This window comes from Danio rerio, chromosome 16 (genome assembly GCF_052040795.2).
Source record: "Danio rerio strain M-AB ecotype USA chromosome 16, GRCz13ab, whole genome shotgun sequence".
In the NCBI taxonomy this organism is placed as follows: domain Eukaryota; kingdom Metazoa; phylum Chordata; class Actinopteri; order Cypriniformes; family Danionidae; genus Danio; species Danio rerio.
This window is the reverse complement of record NC_141036.1, coordinates 34359630-34381067: the sequence shown is the minus strand read 5'-3', so window position 1 is coordinate 34381067 and position 21438 is coordinate 34359630. Positions and strand designations below refer to the sequence as shown.

The following is a 21438-nucleotide window of genomic DNA, read 5'->3' as shown; positions in this document are numbered from 1 at the left end:
TCATGCTCCAGTTTGCACCTGTTTGACCATTGCCTGCCTGACTACTCTTGATTATAAAACTGCATGTGGATCCTCATCTCTGTTGTCCTGTATTTTACTCTAGAACATTTATGCCGTTTGTTACTGTATTTTAAAGTTGTACTATGAAAATTACTGTAATATTTTAGAGTAAAGATATACATATAATTATATGTATCTAAAGTATATAAAGACATATACACCAAGATAAGTGGTGTAACTGTAATGTAAATACAGTATTTTTGCTGTAATTTATTTACAGTAAGTTACCCTGCTGAAAAATCCAGCTTAAACCAGCCTAGGCTGGTTGGCTGGTTTTAGCTGGTCAACCAGGCTGGTTTTAGAGGGGTTTTGGCCATTTCCAGGCTGGTTTCCAGCCATTTCCAGCCTGGTCTTAGCTGTTCAGGCTGGGAGATGACCAGCTAAAACCAGCTTGACCAGCCTAGCCAGGCTGGGAGCCCAGCCAAAACCAGCTAAGTCCAGCTTAAACCAGGCTGGTCAAGCTGGTTTTAGCTGGATTTAGCTGGTCATTTTCCAGCCTGACCAGCTAAGACCAGGCTGGAAATGGCTGGAAACCAGCCTGGAAATGGCCAAAACCCCTCTAAAACCAGCCTGGTTGACCAGCTAAAACCAGCCAACCAGCCTAGGCTGGTTTAAGCTGGATTTTTCAGCAGGGTACTGATGAACAGCTGCTAGTAAGTTACTGTAGTTTCTACAGGAATCTTTTAACAGTGAGTACTATCCATGTTGTTAATGTATATATATGTATGTGTATATATATATATATATATATATATATATATATATATATATATATGTGTGTGTGTGTGTGTATATGAGTAATATCACACGAGTAGCAGTGCGATATGGCTGTATATCGGCACTGGTGGGAGGCGTGCGTTGCCTTAGTGCCCCCACCAGTGCTGATATACAGCCATATCGCACTGCTACGAGTGTGATATTGCGTTTATACAACAGTTTGACTGCATAATTGTGTATATAAAAACCAAATCAAACATGGAGAGTCTCAAATACCCTTTTGTATGAGGAACTACTTTCTTCCGGATTCAAATCATAAGCTGACAGTTAAACAGTTGAGTGTGCATCTTTTAAACTTAAGATCTGTAGTGTCTGCTTTTTGCTGGCTGTACATGGGCGGAGTAATACACATAGGGTAAAGAGGCTGTAGGAGTTCTGATATTGCAGAATATAGCACGGCTATCAGCCAATCAGATTCGAGAACCAGACAGAACTGTTGTATAAATATATATATTGTTATTGGGATATGAAATGACTTTTATCAGGATATGAGATTGTTATTTCGCTCAGCCCTAGTCTATATTATAAAATTGACTCAGGGACTAAGCATAATCCAGCAGTTGCCCATCAGTAGTTGTCAGGACAAGACAGGAGGAGGAGGAGCAGCATGCAGATTAAAAAGGTTGTGCAAAAATGAGTGCAAGCATGTGCGTTTGTGTGTGCGCGTGCACATGTGTGTATTTGTGTTTGGGTATCTTATAGGATTACAGAAGCAAGACGTGTGCGACTCTGGAGGATATAATTCTGCCAGAGTCAGAGAACTGCTCAGGGGTCACCCCTCCTTGGAGCCATCTGCTTCCTCCTGCCTGTTAGTCTCAGGGCACTGAAGCTCACAACTCAAACAGGCCTCGGGGGACCAACACACACGCATAAATACACCCAAAATAACTTGACGCTGGTGATTCCTGAGTGCCAATCTGCTGGTGAAAATGGGAATTCACTGTAACCCCAAGCTTTTCCTGCGCAGCCAAGTGTTTTCCTGTTGGAGCGTAGAGGAACCAATCTGATGATTAGGTTTGTGTGTCCAACGTACATGCTCAGAAATAAAAATACAAAACCTGTCACAGAGGCACTACTTTTTCAAAAGGAGCAATTTTTTACTTATTGGGTTTACATTTGGACTTTAAAGGCACAAATTAGTACATAAAATGTACAAACGTGTACCTCATGGTACCTTGAGCTACACAAGTGTAACTTAAAAGGTCCCGTGTGTAATGGTTTAAAATATGCCTTTCTATTTGATGTTTGACGTATTCTCAGCAGAAACATGATGAGAGAGTGGGACAAATCGTAGCTCCTGCGCATTAAAAAAAAAAAACAGCCAATAGTGTTTTGTTTTATCACAGCTCTGCCAGTGAGAGTGGTTGAGCTCAAATGCATCAAATGAAAAGCAAATGAAAATGATCTTGGGAGAAGAGGGTGGAGCATGTCAGATGTAATGTAAGTTGACATTGATAAAGTCGTTGATCAATTTGGGTGGAAGTGACAAACAACAAGCTTTACATGTTTATATCAGTTTTATATCTTCTAAATGTGAATGTTGTCACTGTTGTGGAGCACACTGGCTTATAGATATCCTATATAACAAATAATTTTGATACTAACTTCTAAAAACTTTATTGGACCTTTAAAGTACAAATGTGGAGTTGTTGGGTACAAAAAAATTTACCTTTTGGAAAAGTAATACCCTAGTGACAGGTTTTGTACCTTTATTTTCGAGAAAGTAGAGGTGAGTTGGTCAGTTTTACTGTAGTTAAAGCACGTTAAATGCACCCAAAGGGATTGTTCGCCCCCAAAATTATATTCAGCCATCATTTACTGATCCTCATATAGTTCAAAACTGAATCACAACATTTTTATTTCTTAAGAACATGTTTTTTCTGCTGCTAGTTGTGTTCATTACATAGTCAAACATTTTTGGAATTTTTATAAAATATTCCAGAATCTTCTGCACTACACAAACTCATTTCAGTTTTAAACTACACATGAAGATCAGTAAATGTTTACAGAACATTAATTTTTAATGAGTTGTCCATTTAAGTGAACTCAAGTATGTAAGAATCTGCATGAAACTATACATACCATATTTATATAATTTGATACTACTCATAGTTCTATTGAAAATGTGAAACAACTTGTAACAAAGGTTTAAAAAAAAATTCTAGGTTGTTTATGGACGCACATTAGAAGGATTTTTTTATGAAAGAATATATGTTTCTGCGTAAATGCAGGCTTGAGCAGAAAAATGGCCAGCTGCAGTTTGCAGTTCACTAAACGACCACTGCTGTCACTAATAAAAAGGATTTCTGAACTATGAAAATATTCTGAAGAATGATGGAAACTAATGAAACTTTCATTTTCCTATTATGAATGTGGTTACCATTTCCAACGTTCCTCAAAAAAGGGTGAATACATGATGATAATAATCTTTGGGTGAACTTTCCCTGTAAGAAAATGTCAAGGGACATATTTACTAAACAAGGTGTATTTAGTATTAGATTGGAATACATCAAAGCAATGGATGGGAGTGGAAAGTTCGGTGAAATACTGACAATTATTGACAGTTCAGACCAAAATTAAATGCACCAGCTTTTCCCTTAATGGCAAATGCATTCTACAATGAACAGCACAAAGTAGCAACTACTGAAACCAGTCCAAGACCAAAATGGGTTAAATATATATATTTTTTTTATATCATTTAACTATGGGATAAATAAACCCATGATCACATCGCATCAAATCTAGGTAACACTTTAGTTTAAATAACAATTTACACCATTGGTTTTCATCACTACTGACTCATTACCTGCCTATTATAAAGATATTAACTCTTTATTAGCACTTATAATGCATGATCTTAAATCCCTAATCATACCCAATTACTAAACCAAAATACTATCTTACCATCTATTAATAAGCAGCTAATTAGTAGTTTACTAAGAGCTTAAACTCTTAGTTCATGGTTTGTAAATAGCATGAATTATACATAAAGTGTGACCCAAATCTGTTTTCAATAGTAATAATATGCCATAATGTCACCCTCAAAAATAACAGTTCCAGCCTTTTTCACTGCATGTCTTGCGTTAAACTTGCCAGATTTTTTTAAAGCCAAAAGTGGGTTTGCACTGGCACCAACTAGTAGTAAACCTGGCTCTGAATCTCAATTTCAATCATGCATTATTATCATTCCACGCCAAATCATTATTACAGGCTTTTTCTGTCATAAAAAAACAAGAGAGAGTATGCAGAATATGCTATTGTCGACTTTAAATGGCTCACGCACAGTCCAATCATTGTATTCAAGTCTAAAGTGCCGTTCCAGATGACTGCTCTGAAATTTCCTATTCGCTGGGTGAGATTTCGCTATTCATTGTAGTCCTGCTGTGATGGGCAACAATGAGGCAGACTGAGTCAGAGTATTAGACGGTCACAGAGTCAGAAAGTCACAAGGCCAAAAAGCCAGAGAATTGGCTATCTGCTCATCACAGCACAAAAAAAGATGAAAGAATCCACACTTCTTACATGCCAGAGAAATCACACTTTGCTGTATATTTGAATGTGTGGTGCCAGAGATGAAGAGGAGTGAGAGAAAGGGATTCATCCATCTCTTAAACCTTGTTTACATCCATCTTTGGTGAGAGACTCTAAATAAAGGGGTTCAATGCTTCTTGGTCAGTGAGTTCACTGAACACATTTAGAGGAGATCGCAGACCTACGTGATCATCGATGCATAGTGTAAACGCTTATGCATGCTGTCAGCGAATGATCGCCTACTCATGTAACATGTAGACATGTTGAAGGAAAACATGCCAAAACACGGATTGTTACATTCTCTGCCAACAAGTTTCTGCTTTAAAGTCAACATGAAATGCTATTCACATACACATTTGACTTCTGAAATGTAATACATTTCTGAGTTAACAATAGAACATGAAAAATAAATCAGATTGACTTCAGTTATACATGAGAAACACTATCATTTGTAGTTAAACTCAGCATCTTCAAGACAAGCCAACAAAAAGAAAGTTTGTCTCAACAATATGATACACTGTCAGGAAAACAGGTACACGGTGGTACAAATAATGTTCCTTAAAGAGCAGTTTTGTACCTTTGTAAAAGTTGTACCTGTACGGTACAGAAAAGACCTCTTATAATCCTGTGCCTATTAAAAATATAAATATACGTACACATTTGTTCTCATAAAATAGGTAAATAAGTGTTGGACAACTCCTTTATTACGATACATATGAAAAAGAATATTACTGTAAAGGCAAAGTGATTTTATGAATAATTTCTATATTAAAACATGAATAATCCTTTAAAAGTATATGTTTAAAGAAACTTATGAATATAATTATTAAGTTCTAAATACAAAACAACTGGTAACAAACTATAGATATTGTAAACTAAACATTTAAGGCATTTTTAATAAACATTTGGTCAGCATTTTGTGATAAATACATTGATATCTGCACCTTTTGGCGTTTGCTTTCCTACGCATGTGAGCTGGCAAAAGTCCTGCACGTTCTGTTCATGCAGACATTTTAGTAATGTGAAGCTAATCAAACATTGTGCACATCTCATTACAATACTTTTGCACAATGTCATTTCTATTTTAAAATGACGTAAATTAAATTAATTTTTAGGAGATTACAAAGGTAATGTGTGAAAATTGGAGAAAAATATATATTGTACATGGGAGAATGTATTTCTGTAACATTTTTGTGAAAAGTCTTGTGAAATGTTTAGAAAAAAAGACCTTTTGATTTGTTAAAGTATTTTTTATTTTTTGTTGTAAATGGAAAAGGTGCATTTACACAAAAATAAACTTTTTAAAAAAACATTGTTTAAAAATGTATTTGATGTTTTATATTTACTGAAAACAAATTGCCACATTTTGGATATAACAAAATGCCTTTTAATAGTTCTTGAAGGAACACATTTGACACTGTTAAGGTAAAAAGTGTCTTGTAGTGGTACCTTCGAGGATCAGATTTGATGAAGGTACAATATTGTATCTGCAGGTTTTAAAGGTCCAAAAGTACATTTTGGTTTCCCATGGTAAAAACCATGTCCTTAAAAGGTACAAACTGCAATGATACAAATTTGTTTCTTTGTCTTAATGTACAATTCTGTTTCATAAAAAGGTACAGTTACAAGGGTTTGTACCGTCTTTGGTACAACATTGTACCATTTTTTTCTGAGGTACAATGTAAAATATATCTGTTAACTAATAGCTTCTGTATTCTGTGATTCAAAAGTGTTTTTCATTTACTTACAGTTGTGAATTGCATGGGATGTTAATATCTGCTTTGTCGACAGTTTTATTTATAGCTTTTATGTTACTTTTATTGACATTTTAGTAGTTTGAAATATTATAATGTATAGGAAATATTATATAGAGAAATGCATATGTTTGTTCTTTAATCTTCAATACAAACCCAGACAATTTATCACTTTAAACTATTAAAAATGTTAAGTCACTTTTTTAAAAATTTGGAATAAGTTGGAACAAAGATCAAGATCCATAATGCAGTTTAAAAGCATAAATAAACATGGGAAAAAAAACATGAATCACAAAATTGGAATAATTTCTAATTTACAGATATTTTCACAGTGTATGGGGAAAAATTATAATATATAATTTAAAGTATTTAGTTATGTTTGAGTAAATCTTACTGATGGCAGTTCTCTTGAATTTGAAATAAAAATTTTGTCATTTAAAGATACACATAAAAAATAAAATAAAATGTGTCCTGTATTAGACATTAGTTAATATTTGGAATTAGATTTGTTTTAATACTGATGTTTTAACTTCAATATAGTGTAACATATTAACATTTAAAGATTTTGTTGAATAATCCTGATTTTTACAAAAACTGAAACTGTCATGTAATTTCAATATTTGTGTTTTTGTTATCAGAACTTTAAACACTAAAACAAATAACAACACGATATTGTTCAAGACAACAACAACAATAAAAACAAAAGATATAATAAATCAACAACAACAACAACAACAACAACAATAATAGGTTATTTTAACCAAACACAAGTTCAACGGGACAAAACCAACAGTTAAAATGTGCTATTAGTAATGGTTAAAATAAGTCCATATTTGACAGAAGGATGGTTTAAATCAGCTCAGCATTTTTTTTTAGTTTAATAACAAATTAATAACATATATTTTACTTTAAGAATAATTACAGAATTCATTCTCCAAGGTTCAAATTTTACCAGGAATAAAATTGAAACAGAAAAAGGAAAACTCATTTCAAAGGAGTTCCTCCTTCATATGGTAACAGATCAAATCGAAAATAACCAAACTAACAAACGAATTTAGAAAAAAAAAGATAAATAAAACCAATTTCATATTGACTTCAAAGTAAGACAACAAACCAATCCATACTTCAAAAAACAAGGAGTTTGACTACCCTAATAAATCAACCGGACACCCATTTTCTTCTCATCACTGGAGTTCACCCAATCAGAGATTCACAAAAAAACCCAGCCTGCAAGCTTTCTCGCCTCACCTTTCACCTAGTTGGTACAGGCCAGTCCAGTGTCAGCCTTCCAAACCTGCAGGGCTCAGGTCTACATCAAACCATCCATAACACACCAACAACCTCCAGGATAAACAGTATGACACAACGTGACTGAATACGGCTCCCAGCAACTCTCTGTAGCCATCGGTGACCTTTGAATGAAAATGTGGATTTCCTGGACAAAAGGGATGGACAGAGAGAAATCTAGAATGTGAGTGCTTACGCGGTTGTTTCTGCTCAGAGGGCAGCGTGGAAGAGAGAGAGAGAGAAAGGCTGAATGAACAATGCTGCAGCTCAAATGATGTGAGGGCATGTCAGATTTAGTCAGTGCCAAGTGTTTGACCAGAAAAACAAAGGTCATTTCATCGCGGGCCAAAAATCCATCATACGATCCTCTTAAGGGTGAATTGTTATGGCCAAGAAGTCATATCAAGGATGTAGTTTCATTTCATGGTAATTGACTAGCATCATATTTCCTTGTGCTGGAAATTGAACAACTGTAGCCAACAAAAATATGCATATAGCCATTGCAGAGTAAACGCTAAAATTATTAGAACAAAAAATTTTTCAAAAATTACAATTACGAGGGGAAAACATAGGAAACTATGTTAATGTAAAATAACAATTTAAGAAAAATTTACAAAAGCCAATACTGACACAAAAGCCGCAGATATCCGTACACTACCTGACAAAAGTCTTGAAGCTAAAGTTTTAGAAACAACAAATAATATCTGGACTTCTAGATGATCAATTAATCTCAAAAGCCAAGAGCCTCTAGATTATGCTTCTTTTTACAAAAACATGATCATGCCTTGATTTTTAATGAATTAATTCAGATAGTAAGGTCTATATATAGACCTTCTATATATATATTCCAGTATAGAATATAAAGTCATGGTGTAGGGGAAAAAGAATAAATATTGTGTATGACTCCCATGAGCTTGGAGGACTGCAACCACACATCTCTGCAATGACTCAAATAACTTATTATTAAAGTCATATGGAATGGCAAAGAAAGCGTTCGTGCAGGACTCCCAGAGTTCATCAAGATTTTTTGGATTCATCTTCAATGTCTCCTCCATTTTACCCCAGACATGCTCAATAATGTTAATTTCTGGTGACTGGGCAGGCCAATCCTGGAGAACTTTGACCTTTGCTTTTAGGAACTTTGGTGTGGAGGCTGAAGTATAAGAATGAGCACTATCCTGCTGATGAATTTTCCTTCTCCTTTGGTTTGTAACGTAATGGGCAGCACAAATGTCTTGATACCTCAGACTGATAATGTTGCCATCCACTCTGCAGATCTCTTGCTTGCCAACATACTGAATGTACGCCTAAACCATGAATTTTTCTTCACCAAACTTGACTGATTTCTATGAGAATTTTGGGTCCATGCAGTTTTAATGCAGTAAAATGTATAAGAGAATGTAATAAAAAATAAAGCAAATATTAAGACAAGCAAGGTTTTATTACTCAAGTCAAATTGTGAAATTCTGATAAACAATAATTAGCATTCTTAACAAAGTAATAGGTGGCTCAGCGGTTCATTTCTGTGAGGAGTTTGCATGTTTGTGTACGCAAGGGTTTCCTCCAGGTGCTCCGGTTTCCCTACAGTCCAAAGACATGTGCTATAGGTCAATTGAATTAACTAAATTGGCTGTAGTGTTTGAGTGTGTAAATGTGAGAGTGTATGGGTGTTTCCCAGTATTGGGTTGCAGAAGGAAGGGTATCCGCTGTGTAAAACATATGCTGGATAAGTTGTCGGTACATTCTGCTGTGGCGACCCCTAATAAATAAAGGGACTAAGCTGAAGGAAAATGAATGAAGGAATGAGCAATGTAATAACAATGGAAGCAACTGTCAAAATACCTTTCATTTATTTATTACTCAAGTTGCAAATGGGTTTCCACATCAAACAGTAATATCTATTCAATAATCTAGCGACTCGGTTTCAATTAAGAAATAAAAAATGAATAATTTTCATGCAGCCATTTCCATTTGTGGCATGATAAAGGCTATAGCAGAATCTACCTGCTCCCAACAAATTATATTTCACAGTCCGACTTAGTTAATTCAAAACAATGTGACATAATGAGCGCAGATCTGTATCTTAAATGTTAGTCACGTCTCCTTAACTAGCTGGTGTGCATCAAATTTGACAGGTCGATCCGTGTCTGTTAGTTCTGCTGATCTCAAACTGATTCTACGTCTCTGTAAACTGCTGTGTCTACAATTGATTTTGTCTGCCATGACGAAGAGAGGAAATACGAACTGGCGTGTCCATGATGGGAGGCAGGAAACCCGAATCACTGTAAACAGAGAGAGAGAAACCAATTCAAAACTCACTGTTATCCTTTCAGGAGATGAGCAGTGGTGGAAACGCTGTTGTCCACGAAGAGTCGATGGCGGGCAACACTTCAGGAACAAAAAAAGAGATTTTCACTCTAGATCCTGAGAAAGAGAGAGAAAAAAAGAAACAAAAGGGACATAAATATATTTGGATCTGACCATGTTGGAGATTTGTAGACTAATAAGCGCTGGTTTGTAGGTGACTCGTGTTGGCAGGAAATGTGAACCGGCCGGTGACCCGTGACAGAGGAAGATTCAGAACTCACCCAGCGCTCAGGAAAATATCCCTCTTACGCTCCGTGCTTTAAAAACACACACTCATAAACACACACGGCATAACTCTAAACAGGACCAGATGTTTCTGCTTGGGAGCTGAACTCCCATCTGTGAGAGGAAAAAAGAAAACTCAAGCAACTTTCCGTTCATTAACCCGCTTCTGTCGAAAAAAGAAATGCTGAAAAATCATGGAGGCGGTTTGTGTTTAATACACAAGATGTCATATTTCTATACGCATCTGCCCATCTATTATTAACCTCATCTGCTTTCTTCGGACCACTAGCTGAAATATTATACTCAACTACCATTTCTTGCCAAAAAAAAGTAAAGTTGCAAGTAGAGAAGACGTATGTGTTCTAAATAAAGCTCAAAGAGTAAAAAGTGTCCCTTGTTAAAATACTCATGAATAATGAGTATTACCAATGACTATAGAATACACACAAAGTGTCACTCAAAAAGTGTGACGGTCAATATGGCAAATAAAGCCCCGCCCACTAGTACAGGAGCCAATCATTGATCGGTACAGACTGACATTTCTCTGGGGAAGAAGCTAGGACCAGACGTGTGCTTTTTCGACAGGTTTAGTGGTCAACAAATACACTGGAATCTCAGCGAATACTTGCTTCACAAACGTAAAAAATATATCTAAATAAAAATCTGTGCTTTTAATTGAACCAAGTACACTTAAAAAAACAACAGTTTTAAATGCAAAATACAGTCCATCCAGTCAAACGTGCATCACATGACAGCAACTACTCAAACACTCACAGGTAGTACTAGCAAACAAAGAGTCGCTGTCATTTCTGGAGGGGATTTGCCATCAAGCGTGATCGGACGATCATTATCCAGAGGATGATAATGTGTAGAGCGGCCATAAATAAGGTTAGTGTTGTGATCTTGTTCCTTTCGAGTGCACATGCACCCTGAAAACAAGCTGATTTTGTTTGATTCGAACGTTTAGAAACGAAAACCGTCAAACAGTTGTTGCTAAATTTTTATTTGTGATTTTAAATATGTAATGTAATCGTAGGCTTGGCAAACATTGATGTTTCCCCATTCAGACAGAATGCCCGAGCATACTGCCTGAGAAGCGCTTTGAAATTACTTGCCTTAAAGGGATTTTGGCATTATGCTGTAAAACTTATTTGATTGGACAGAAATCACATTAATTAATCTACTTAGTCAATCACCAGAGACAAGAAATAGTAAACATATGAAGTAGTCACTGCAGGTTGAAGCACATCACAGTAAAAGTACCAACAGAACATTTTAAAAGTACTAGAGTAAAAGTACACATTTTAATACTACTATAAGTATAATTCCTGAGGAAAAAAAGTACTCAATTACAGTCATTTGGGTATTTGTAACTTATTACTTTACACCACTGAATAGGAGATTATATGTTAATTAGGTTTAAAAATTATTGGAAAAAAAAAACACTTAAATGAAACTTTCAAATGATATATGTTCTATTGTATTGTTTATACAATTATGGCTCAAAGTATTTTTTTCCTTGGTTGTGGTTTTGGTTTAGGTATTATGGTTTAGTGTCAATTTATTCTTTTTGGTTTTGGTATTGGTTTCTGCTGTTTTATTTTAATGTGCTTTTTATTAGTTTTGATGATGATTTGGGGTAAATTTGTTATTTTATTTGTTAAACCCCAGGAAGAGCATCCAGAAATTAGCAATGGCTAATGGGGATGTAAATAAATACATGCCCCTTTTTAATACACTGAACAAAATTATTCATTGGATTTATTCAATTTCTTGAAGGAAAGAGGTTGCTAACAATTTATATGGGCTGCAATTCAACTAAGTTGCTACATTACTACATTTAATTTGTTTGTTTAAAATCAGTGTAAAATGTAGTAGGTGTAAGTGTAAAATAAATCTCTGGTGTCCACTGTAGAATACAGTGGCCGGAAGTTAACGAGAATTATTTATATTATTTATTAATTTATGCATTGAATTGTATTTTATTAACGTCTAACACTACCCCAACACTAAACCTAACCATCACAGCAATGTAAAAACAGCAATTATTCAATCTTTTTTTTTTTTGACTTAGACCCTTTATTTATTAGGGGTCGCCACAGTGGAATGAACCGCCAACTTATCCAGCATTAGTTTTAAGCAGCGGATGGCCTTCCAGCTGCAACCCATTACTGGGGAACAGCAATTATGCCAAGTATTATTCATATTATTTATTGAATTACACATTAAATTAACATCTACCCCTACCCTAACCCTAAAGTAGTAATGTGAACATATTTATTATTGTGGTGCAGTGAAAATAATTATGCTATATTGATGCGTATCTGCAGCTGTATGCCATCTAGATTTTAGAAACTATTCTGACTCTCCAAAAACAACAAAACAAGCATATATCTATCAAACACAATGTAAGAAATGAGATGTTACAACATCAAGCCCACACCAGGACTTTTTTCAGTGTTTAGTAAATCATTTGTATAGTTGTTTGTAAAAGAGAAAATCTTATCAAAACAAAGTTACTAGGATGTACCTTTCCACAATTTCTGTGTTGATAAATACACCAGGGACCCAATTATAGCGCTTAGACATGCAAAAAGTCAGATTTCTGTGACATGTCCCCTTTAAATTTTAATAAAGAGGAGGGTTTTATACAGCCGTGTGCTAGTAAAACTAAAAATACTACAATTTGTTAGGTTGTGAATCACGGATTTAATTAAGCGGCTGTGGAATTCCATACTCCTGCATCTTTTAAAACCCCTGCTGAGGTTGAGGGGCGACTGGCTGGATTTTCCCGGAACAAATTCATGCAAGGCTATCACTTTCTGACCGCAGTTAGCCTTGCGAACCGCTAGTGAGTTATCACATGTGGCTCAGGCATTTAGCCCTCTCACCCTCCTCTTTCCATCACTCACTCCCCCCCACCACCACACGTCCCAGCCGGGGGCTTGATGTGTAAGTGAGGGAGGGAGAACATTCATTGCTCACAAGCTTGAAACTGGTGTCTGAACTCAACCATTTGTATTATGCTAGAAGACAGTGTGAACAAAACATACCATAGCAGATGACACACACAGACATTTGTTATAGCCAAAATATTACTATTGTCTCGGAGTTCAGCCGTTTTGGGAGCAGGCAGGTTAAAATAGCAAGATTCACTACTTTGGTCTCAATGGACAGTGATTTTACGTAATTAATAAGAGAAACAGGATAAAAGTAGCAAACACACTGCTTTAAACTTTCATTATTCTGTATACAGCATGGCTCTGGGGTCAGGAAGTTCTAAGAGGATAACATCATCTTAAAATATATATATATTTTTATGTGTTTTTTTAAGGTAAATAAAGATGTTGGTAATACAGTGTGTTGTTAATTGTAGAGCTCCTCTATTAAAAAAGGAAGGGAAAAAGCCCTGAAATGTAACATTACTTACAATAAGAACTAACTAAGCAGTGTTGGGTAAGGTACTTTAAAAAAGTAATCCATAAAAAATTACTACTGGGAAATTGTAATATGATTAAATTACTAATTACTTCATGTAAAAGTAATCAGATTAGTAATTATTTAACTTTGAGGTTACTTTTAAAACATATAAAACAAACAAAACAAACTGCAGCTCTTTCAGTAATTTATTATTCACTAAAAAACATGACAATGGGTTTAGCAAAGCAGCTTGACAAATTCATAATCAATTCAGATTTAAAGAGATAGTTTGCCCAAAACTTAAAATTATCTCATTATTTACTTCACTTGTCCTAAACCGGTTACATTTTTTTTTCTTTTGAACACAAAAGAAGATATTTTAGAAGAAAACTGGATACATGTAACCACTAACATTCATAGTAGGAAAAACACCATGTCTGCGGTCGTGGAGACAAAATGTAAACGCTCTTTACGTTCTTTATAGACTGGACATTGACTGCATTTCACGAAAATATTTTTGTTTTTATTCCCAATAAAATCTAAGTAATTTCTGTATTTCCACCTGAAGCAGTAGCGACCCTCGTCAGCAGCTATTTCAGCATCATTCGCGTTCTCCAGCAGTTTAAAAGGGAATTCTCATTAACTGACGTTGCAGCGGAAAACGCGGCTTAAAAAAAAAGCAAATATTGTTTTCTAAAATCTATATTTGTAATGCAAGTAATGCAACTAGTGACTTAAGTAACTGTAATCAAAATTACACACATTTAAAAATGTAATTAGCTTTGTTACTGTGTTCATCAATAATGTCATTAGAATGCAGTAATGCGTTCACTCGACTCTGTAACTAAGTTACTTTTTTGGGGAGTGACTCAATATTGTAATGCATTACTTTTAAAAGTATCTTTCTCCAACACTGGAGATAAACCTATTCAATACAAACACTTGAAGATACAGAAACTTTGTGATTAAGTATATTAAACAAATCTGTTTTTCATTTCAAACACTCTTAAACAAACTAACATTTTTTATTAAATAGTAGAACAAAGCTAAAGTTAGCTGGCTTTGAGATATGCAAATGCATTGCAACAATAAATTTAAATGAACTGAGATCAAAATGTCATATTGTGAGATTATGAGAACATCTTAGAAAAGTGGAGGCACCATATATCACTCTTTTCGTTCTTTTGTTATTATTAAATAGTTGAAAGGCTTCTACACATTCTAATAATGATCAATTTTAAAACACACTATAATGAACCTGGCCCACTAATGCATATTTATGCCAAATATATAAAGATTAATTGATGACGGAGCTTCAAAAATGATTATAAAATAATTCTGAAATGGTGATGCAATGTTGCACTTCAGGTGTGCAATATTTCTAATAATTCAACAGGCCAAACTCAATTATTCTGCTCATATCACCATTACCATATGTAGAAGCATTGACCAGATTATATTTTTCAAAACCTTTATTACATTTTTCCTGTGAAATGGCATGCAAAACTGGTTTCTTACTCATTAACATCTCAAGGAATTGAGGATTATGATGGGATATGTGGATACATTTCATCACTAATGTACATAGAGAGAGAGAGAGAAAGAATAAGTGCATTTAAATCACTTAAGTATGTGCATCTCTGTAGTGTTCAACAGTTACAAACTTACTTTTTTATTGCTAAAGTCACGAGTAGCACTGAAAAGACAAGTTTTTTTCATGCTTATGTGTGTTTGGGAGAAGGAGAATTTGTTTTCAATAAACAATAAACTTTCGTATTTCTTTTTTTTTTTTGTCAAAACAAGGAAAAATTCTGCCATCTTTATTCTATTATCTCATATATTCATTCATGCCTGCTAAGTGTCTGTGTGGGTTTACATTCTTTTGCTGCTGTGGGCCTTTGAAATAAATAAAACAATTTTGTGAAGCAACATGGGACTGTAATGCGGTCACGACCTCAGCAACCTTGAGTACTTTTTGCTTTTATGGCAGTTGTTGTTTAATACAACCATTCATATTTGATTTAAATACTCTTTTAAAAAGCAATAGGCAAACATACCCAGAGCTAAAGCCCATGAGAAATCCAAAATGTTATTCTTTAGGTGAACAATTAATCAGTGCAAATTAATCCACTGAAAAAAAAGGTTGTTTTGTAATTGGTCTGTCTATTTGTTTCTGCATTCGAAGTGGTGGTCCTTCTCTGTTGTTGTCAGATTCACAGTGATAGCCACAATGCTTTTAATCACACCTCTTTTACCATTAGTTTGCTACAAGTGGATGATGCAACAATGTAGAAAAAAAGCCCTGCCCCTACTCAATATCAGTCTTAGTCAGAAGTACATTATCATACTGAAATAAAAGCCTCAGCAACTTCCTTCTCATGCAGTCTTTAAAACTAAAAGTTAACTTCTACACATGTCTAAAAAAACACAACCGTACCCCAGATGTGGTCTGGGGTACGGTTTGTGCAAACGGTTCACTTCTGATATAATGCAATCGTACCAAATAACTATAGTGAACTGCCAACTGTACAACAAACTATCGCTTTCATAACGTTCAAAATTATGTGTGTGTACTGTATGTCTGTGTATCACCTACCTTGGCGACAAGCGGGACTGACCCAGTGCAAACAGTGATAATGTCTGCTTGTCTCCACCAAAAACAACTTCTGCAGACATCACGTGATGTTCTAAACGTTTTTAATGTTGTTGTTGTTTTTTTTTTTTTTTTGCTGCATATAGATGCAAGTGGCTCTCTGTGTTTTGATTTTGGTAACAAAACCAAAAGTTTCAGTAAAAGCAGAACGACCGTAGCTGTCTCATTTCAAAGGCTGCATCCTCTGAAGTATGGTAAATAAGTGGTAATCAAATTTGTAATGACCTTTTTCAAAGTGATTTTAAAACTTATTTTAAGCGATCTGAAGACAAAACGAGGTTTATTGAAGCTGGAAGTATATTTACTTTGATCCATACATGTGCACATAAAAATGTAAACTGTCTATAAAATCACTTACTGTATTAGTAAGACATGTCAAACTATTTTTGTTTATTAACCTGGCAACAGCTGTACACAAAATAGCAGGTCGATGACACAAGCGTACCGGGGTTCAGAAGAAAAAAAAACTATGTTAACACAAATCAGCCGAGGGGGGACTATCGAACTTGGGTTCAGACCAGGCATTTGAACCAAGTGTGAAAGCACCCTTATTGACTCTTATATGTAAATGTTGCTTTATTTGTGCGTGTTTATTCAGTTCGCAAGTAATAAAATCAAAGCGTTCTGTCAATATTTGGGTTCTCATTGTTTAACAAGGTGATATAAATCAGGTGTGGTGGAGAACGCATATCATATAATTTCATCTATTTGCCATATAATTACAAAATATAACTAAAATTGGAGGTATTTTGATGAAATTCTGACAAAATTAAATTTGCTTGGAATTTTTTGAGTCATGGTGTGTATATAGAGGTGTAGAGGCAACGATAAGCATGCAGCCAAATAAACAGGCATTTTGCAAGACAGATAGTAGTTCATCTTCCAGCATGACTGGAACGCTGTATTGACCAATCCTTGTAATAATAAATGACTTGTAACTTCCCAAACACTGACATTTTTTAAGCTCCTGTGAAAGCTGAATGGAGTTTATACACACACACTAACACTTCCAGCATCCTGTGTTTACGCCTCTCACTGCGGAGGGTGAAACCGTAGTTCATTCTTGTTTGGCTCGGTGGATGTCGTTGGCGCTTTGAATGAGCAAATCCATCAAACACAGTTCATTTGAAATGAAGCTAATGTAACTCTCCAAGCATGAAGTTACACTGCAATAAAATCAATACAGACTTTGGTCGGAGTGTGTCGCAGTTTGGAAATATGAACTCAAGGATAAAAAAAAGATAATGTAGAAACTATTTGAAAGTACATCCCCTGTTGGCCCCTCTCTCATATTGACTAACTCAAAGATTTAGTGGTCATGACTATATCTGAGCTGTATTGCATCTTTACAGCATCTAATTCTATCTATTTTATTTAAGTTGTGTTATATATTTCACTATATATTATATGATATGATTTCTATTTTTGACATACAAATAGGTGGTCTTAAAGAGACAATAGACATAATTCAATATATCATGATAATGAATGTGCACAATGGCGGCACAGTGGCTCAGGGGTTAGCACTGTCGCCTCACAGCAAGTAGGTCGCTGGTTCGAGTGCCGTCTGGGTCAGCTGACATATCTGTGTGGAGTTTGCATGTTCTCTTTGTGTTTGCATGGGCTTCCTCCGGGTGCTCCGGTTTCCCACACAGTCCAAGGATATGTGGTTTAGGTGACTTGAATAAACTAAATTGGCTGTAGTGTATGTGTGGGCATGTGAGAGTGTATGGGTGTTTTCTAGAACTGGGTTGCAGCTGGAAGGGCATCCGCTGAAACAAATGCTGGATAGGTTGGCAATTCATTAAGCAGTGTCCACCCTGATGACTAAAGGGACTAGCTGAAGAAAAATGAATGAATGAATGAATGAATGAATAAATAAATGTGCACTATTGATATATCATGGATTCTACAAAGTACCATCAATAGTTATTACTAATACTAACGATAACAACTTGCATGAATATTCAGTTTGTTGTTTTTGCAGTAGCATTCATGACAGCATCAAATGTTTGAAGATTTAATAGAATTTTATTTTCAAACATTAACATTTTCACATATTAGCATTAACTATTTATAGGCAGTTTTGTTTGTTTACTCTGTACAGTATGGTCCCTTTTACATCAGTTCCTAGTAGGCATGGGCCTAGTTTCTGACGTTACGATAACATTGGATTAAAAAAAATTATAATACAAATCACTGTATTGTGATTACCATTATATAATAGGTTCTTTTTAAATTTCTGGGCAAAAAGCAGCAACTTTAACATTGAACACAATCTATTTTTATTTTAGAAAGCATTTATAATCATTTAGAGTACAGTAAACGTCACGCTAAATAATTAAAATAAATCATTGACTTCGGCTGTCTTCATTAGTTTAAAAAAAACTGATTTCTTTACAAAACATAATAAACACATTAAAAAAAACTTTACATATACCTTAGAAACGGTATAACAGAAGGCGGTTTTAAAACCTTGACTTTTCCTTGAATCATTGAAGCCAGTTATCGTCCCATGCCTAGTTCCTACTGTAAAGTTCCTGTTACAAATGTGTTAACATCAGTTAAGTTTATATTAAGTCTATGTAATGACAACAACAGAAGTTTTTATTGCACTCTGGTTATGCTAATTTCTTAGTTAATGTATAATAACCCATTTTTAAAAATTGAATTAATAACAAATTCAATTCAGTTGTATAAATATATTGTAATTAACTTATACATAAAACTATATTATGGGTGTATTTGATTCCAGCAAAAGCCTAAAGATTTTTTTTAACACGATTTAATATTCTATCAGTTGCTACCCTTTGGTTGTTCAAAAATTGTAAAATTGCTTCTGTGAACATGGTTGTAAACTTCTTACGCATTAAAAGTAAAAAAGATAGAGATGGCCAATTAAATTAAAGGATTCATGGTTCACAGAAAATACAAATTACAGCAAGAAACATTAGTTTAATGCTGAAAGAATATACTTTATGACAAACTGCTTGACTTGTTTCTCAAAATTAAATTTTTTTTTGTTGAAAATATGGTATAACATTCAACATCTAGATCAATAAGAGTGAATTTGAGTATCTTTTAAATATTATTTGCAAAAAGTGTAAAATTGTGCTTCACTGTTCAGTTTCTTTAATTCTTAATTAATACAATCATTATTCAAATGATAAATAAATAAATAAATAAATAAATAAATAAATAAATAAATAAATAAATCAATAAATAAATAAATGGGTATTAAACTCATTAAAAAAACAACAACTGTGAGGTACCTTTCGGTCGCTTAAATCCCCTCTAGAGCACACTACTAATCCAGTAAACTGTGCGTTCGTAATAAATAAATCTCAGCTGAGCGTCAGCTGTTTATGTTGTACAATGTGATTAGTGTGCTGAAACAGGGATGGTCTTCACTTACACAGAGTTGCTGTTGTTGACTCACTGCTGACCGGAATTACAGAAGGCCCTGGATCAAGATTAAATGCAGGTTTGGGATCATATTCCATTTAGGCAGCAAGAGATTAAAAAAGCACAGTGTTGGGTTAAGATTAGGTTTATGATTATTACTGGGGATCTGTTAAGGTTTATGATTATTGGTTAGATTTAGGACATTGAGGATTATGGTGTTGTGTGGAGTTATGGAGTGAGTCATCTGCTGGTATTACTTATTTCCCAGAGAGCCAATTTATGATATATATATATATATATATATATATATATATATATATATATATATATATATATATATATATATATAAATTCTTCCGTCTTTGCAATAAACTCATCTGCGACACTGGTTAGAGGGTTATGTAGGTTAAGTATTAAGATGTACTGAACATTCAGGATTAGAGATTTGAGCCGAAAAACACGTTTTTCAGGAGTTTAAGGCTGGCTAAACATGCTTATGTAATTTGGGTGACTTTCGGATACGTCTCATTAATTCCTTTCTCTAAAAGAAAAAGAAAATGTTGATACTTAATGTTGATACTGCTCCTTCAACAGACATTTAACTGACTATAAGAAACTTTGCAAGTACATGTGAACTTACACTAAACATAACCCTTAGCATAACTCCAACTAGTAACTGGTAACTGGTAAAATGGCGAAACATATTTTCGATGGCCGAAAATTCAGTTAATCTCTAAAATCAACACGCTTCCACTGTAGATTCCCATTGTTCCACATTTCTGCTATGTGATTGCTCTAAGATCAACATACAGTAAAAAAAAAAAGTCTAGAGGTTATCATTGTTATTGACATCAATTTTATTGTGATTCAATATAATATTGTTTATAGGCCCAACCCTAGTATAGTATAGTATAGTATAGTATAGTATAGTATAGTATAGTATAGTATAATATAGTATAGTATAGTTTAGTATAGTATAGTACAGTATAATATGGAATATATAGTAACTATATGAGTTAAGGGTTGTTTAGATGCAAGTATATGCAAAACAGAACAGTAATATAAAGGGCTACCATGTTATTACTTCTGGGATTACCATCCGTATGGATCAATCAATAATAAAAGACCCACGTTATCTGCTTTCTCTTTAGTGCTACACCAAAGCCATTTTTACCACTCGAGCATGTGTCCTACTTACATCTTTTTTCTAGTATTCACTTAGTCCAGCCCGTCTCTTTCTTTCATCTGGCCTCTCTCTGTTTGATGATGAATTGTCCCTGGTCTCCAGGAATGGATCTGTTAATAATTCAGACCAGGCTCTGGCACTGACCATTAGAGCCGGGAGGCAGTACTTTCAGCTGATAGATCACTAATCAGATTAATCGCTGTCTTTCAGTGGGGAAATGAAACGGAGTAAGGGACCATGCGGTGCATGGTAATATACTAGACCTTCTAGAACACTTCACCAGCAAACGCTTTCAATTACGCCAAGCAACCACCTACAGCTTGAGAGAACATTGCCCATGATTGAGTATTCAAGCAGCGATGCGAGCATTAGCCGAACACGGTGGAAATATCACTCTGCTAGATGTGCGTTGCACAAGATGCGCTTGAGTAATTTTGTGTACCCATGGATGTGACTAATGCTCGTTTCAGACGGAAATGCATACATCACTGTAGTTTGGATAAACTAGTCAGAACTCCATACAAGTAAACTCCATTATCAGTGCATTACACTCATGTCCCACAGCAGTAATTCGACTCTAATTGAAGTGTTTGGAGGCTCAAGTATGAATTTTTTCAGCTGAGCCCATGAATGCAGATCATTTAAATCAAGTCCATGATATCTCATTTCACCTGAGCTTAACACTGATTTGCCTTTTAATGATGTTATTGTTTCCTGGGTTCACGTACAGATGTTGCCAGTGGTAGCAGCTAATGACAAAGTCATGAGTTTGT

General features: G+C 34.8%; 1 protein-coding gene across 7 annotated transcripts in view; it reads right to left on the bottom strand.

Moving 5' to 3' along the window:
• Nucleotides 1-21438, bottom strand: part of sema6cb (semaphorin 6Cb) — a 269311-nt gene that overhangs the window by 141654 nt on the left and 106219 nt on the right. For 5 of the 7 annotated variants that reach the window (XM_087285827.1, XM_087285830.1, XM_087285831.1 and 2 more), the window contains one exon: nt 9729-9833. The gene's annotated coding sequence lies outside the window, so the exon portion shown is untranslated. 7 annotated transcript variants of the gene reach the window in all.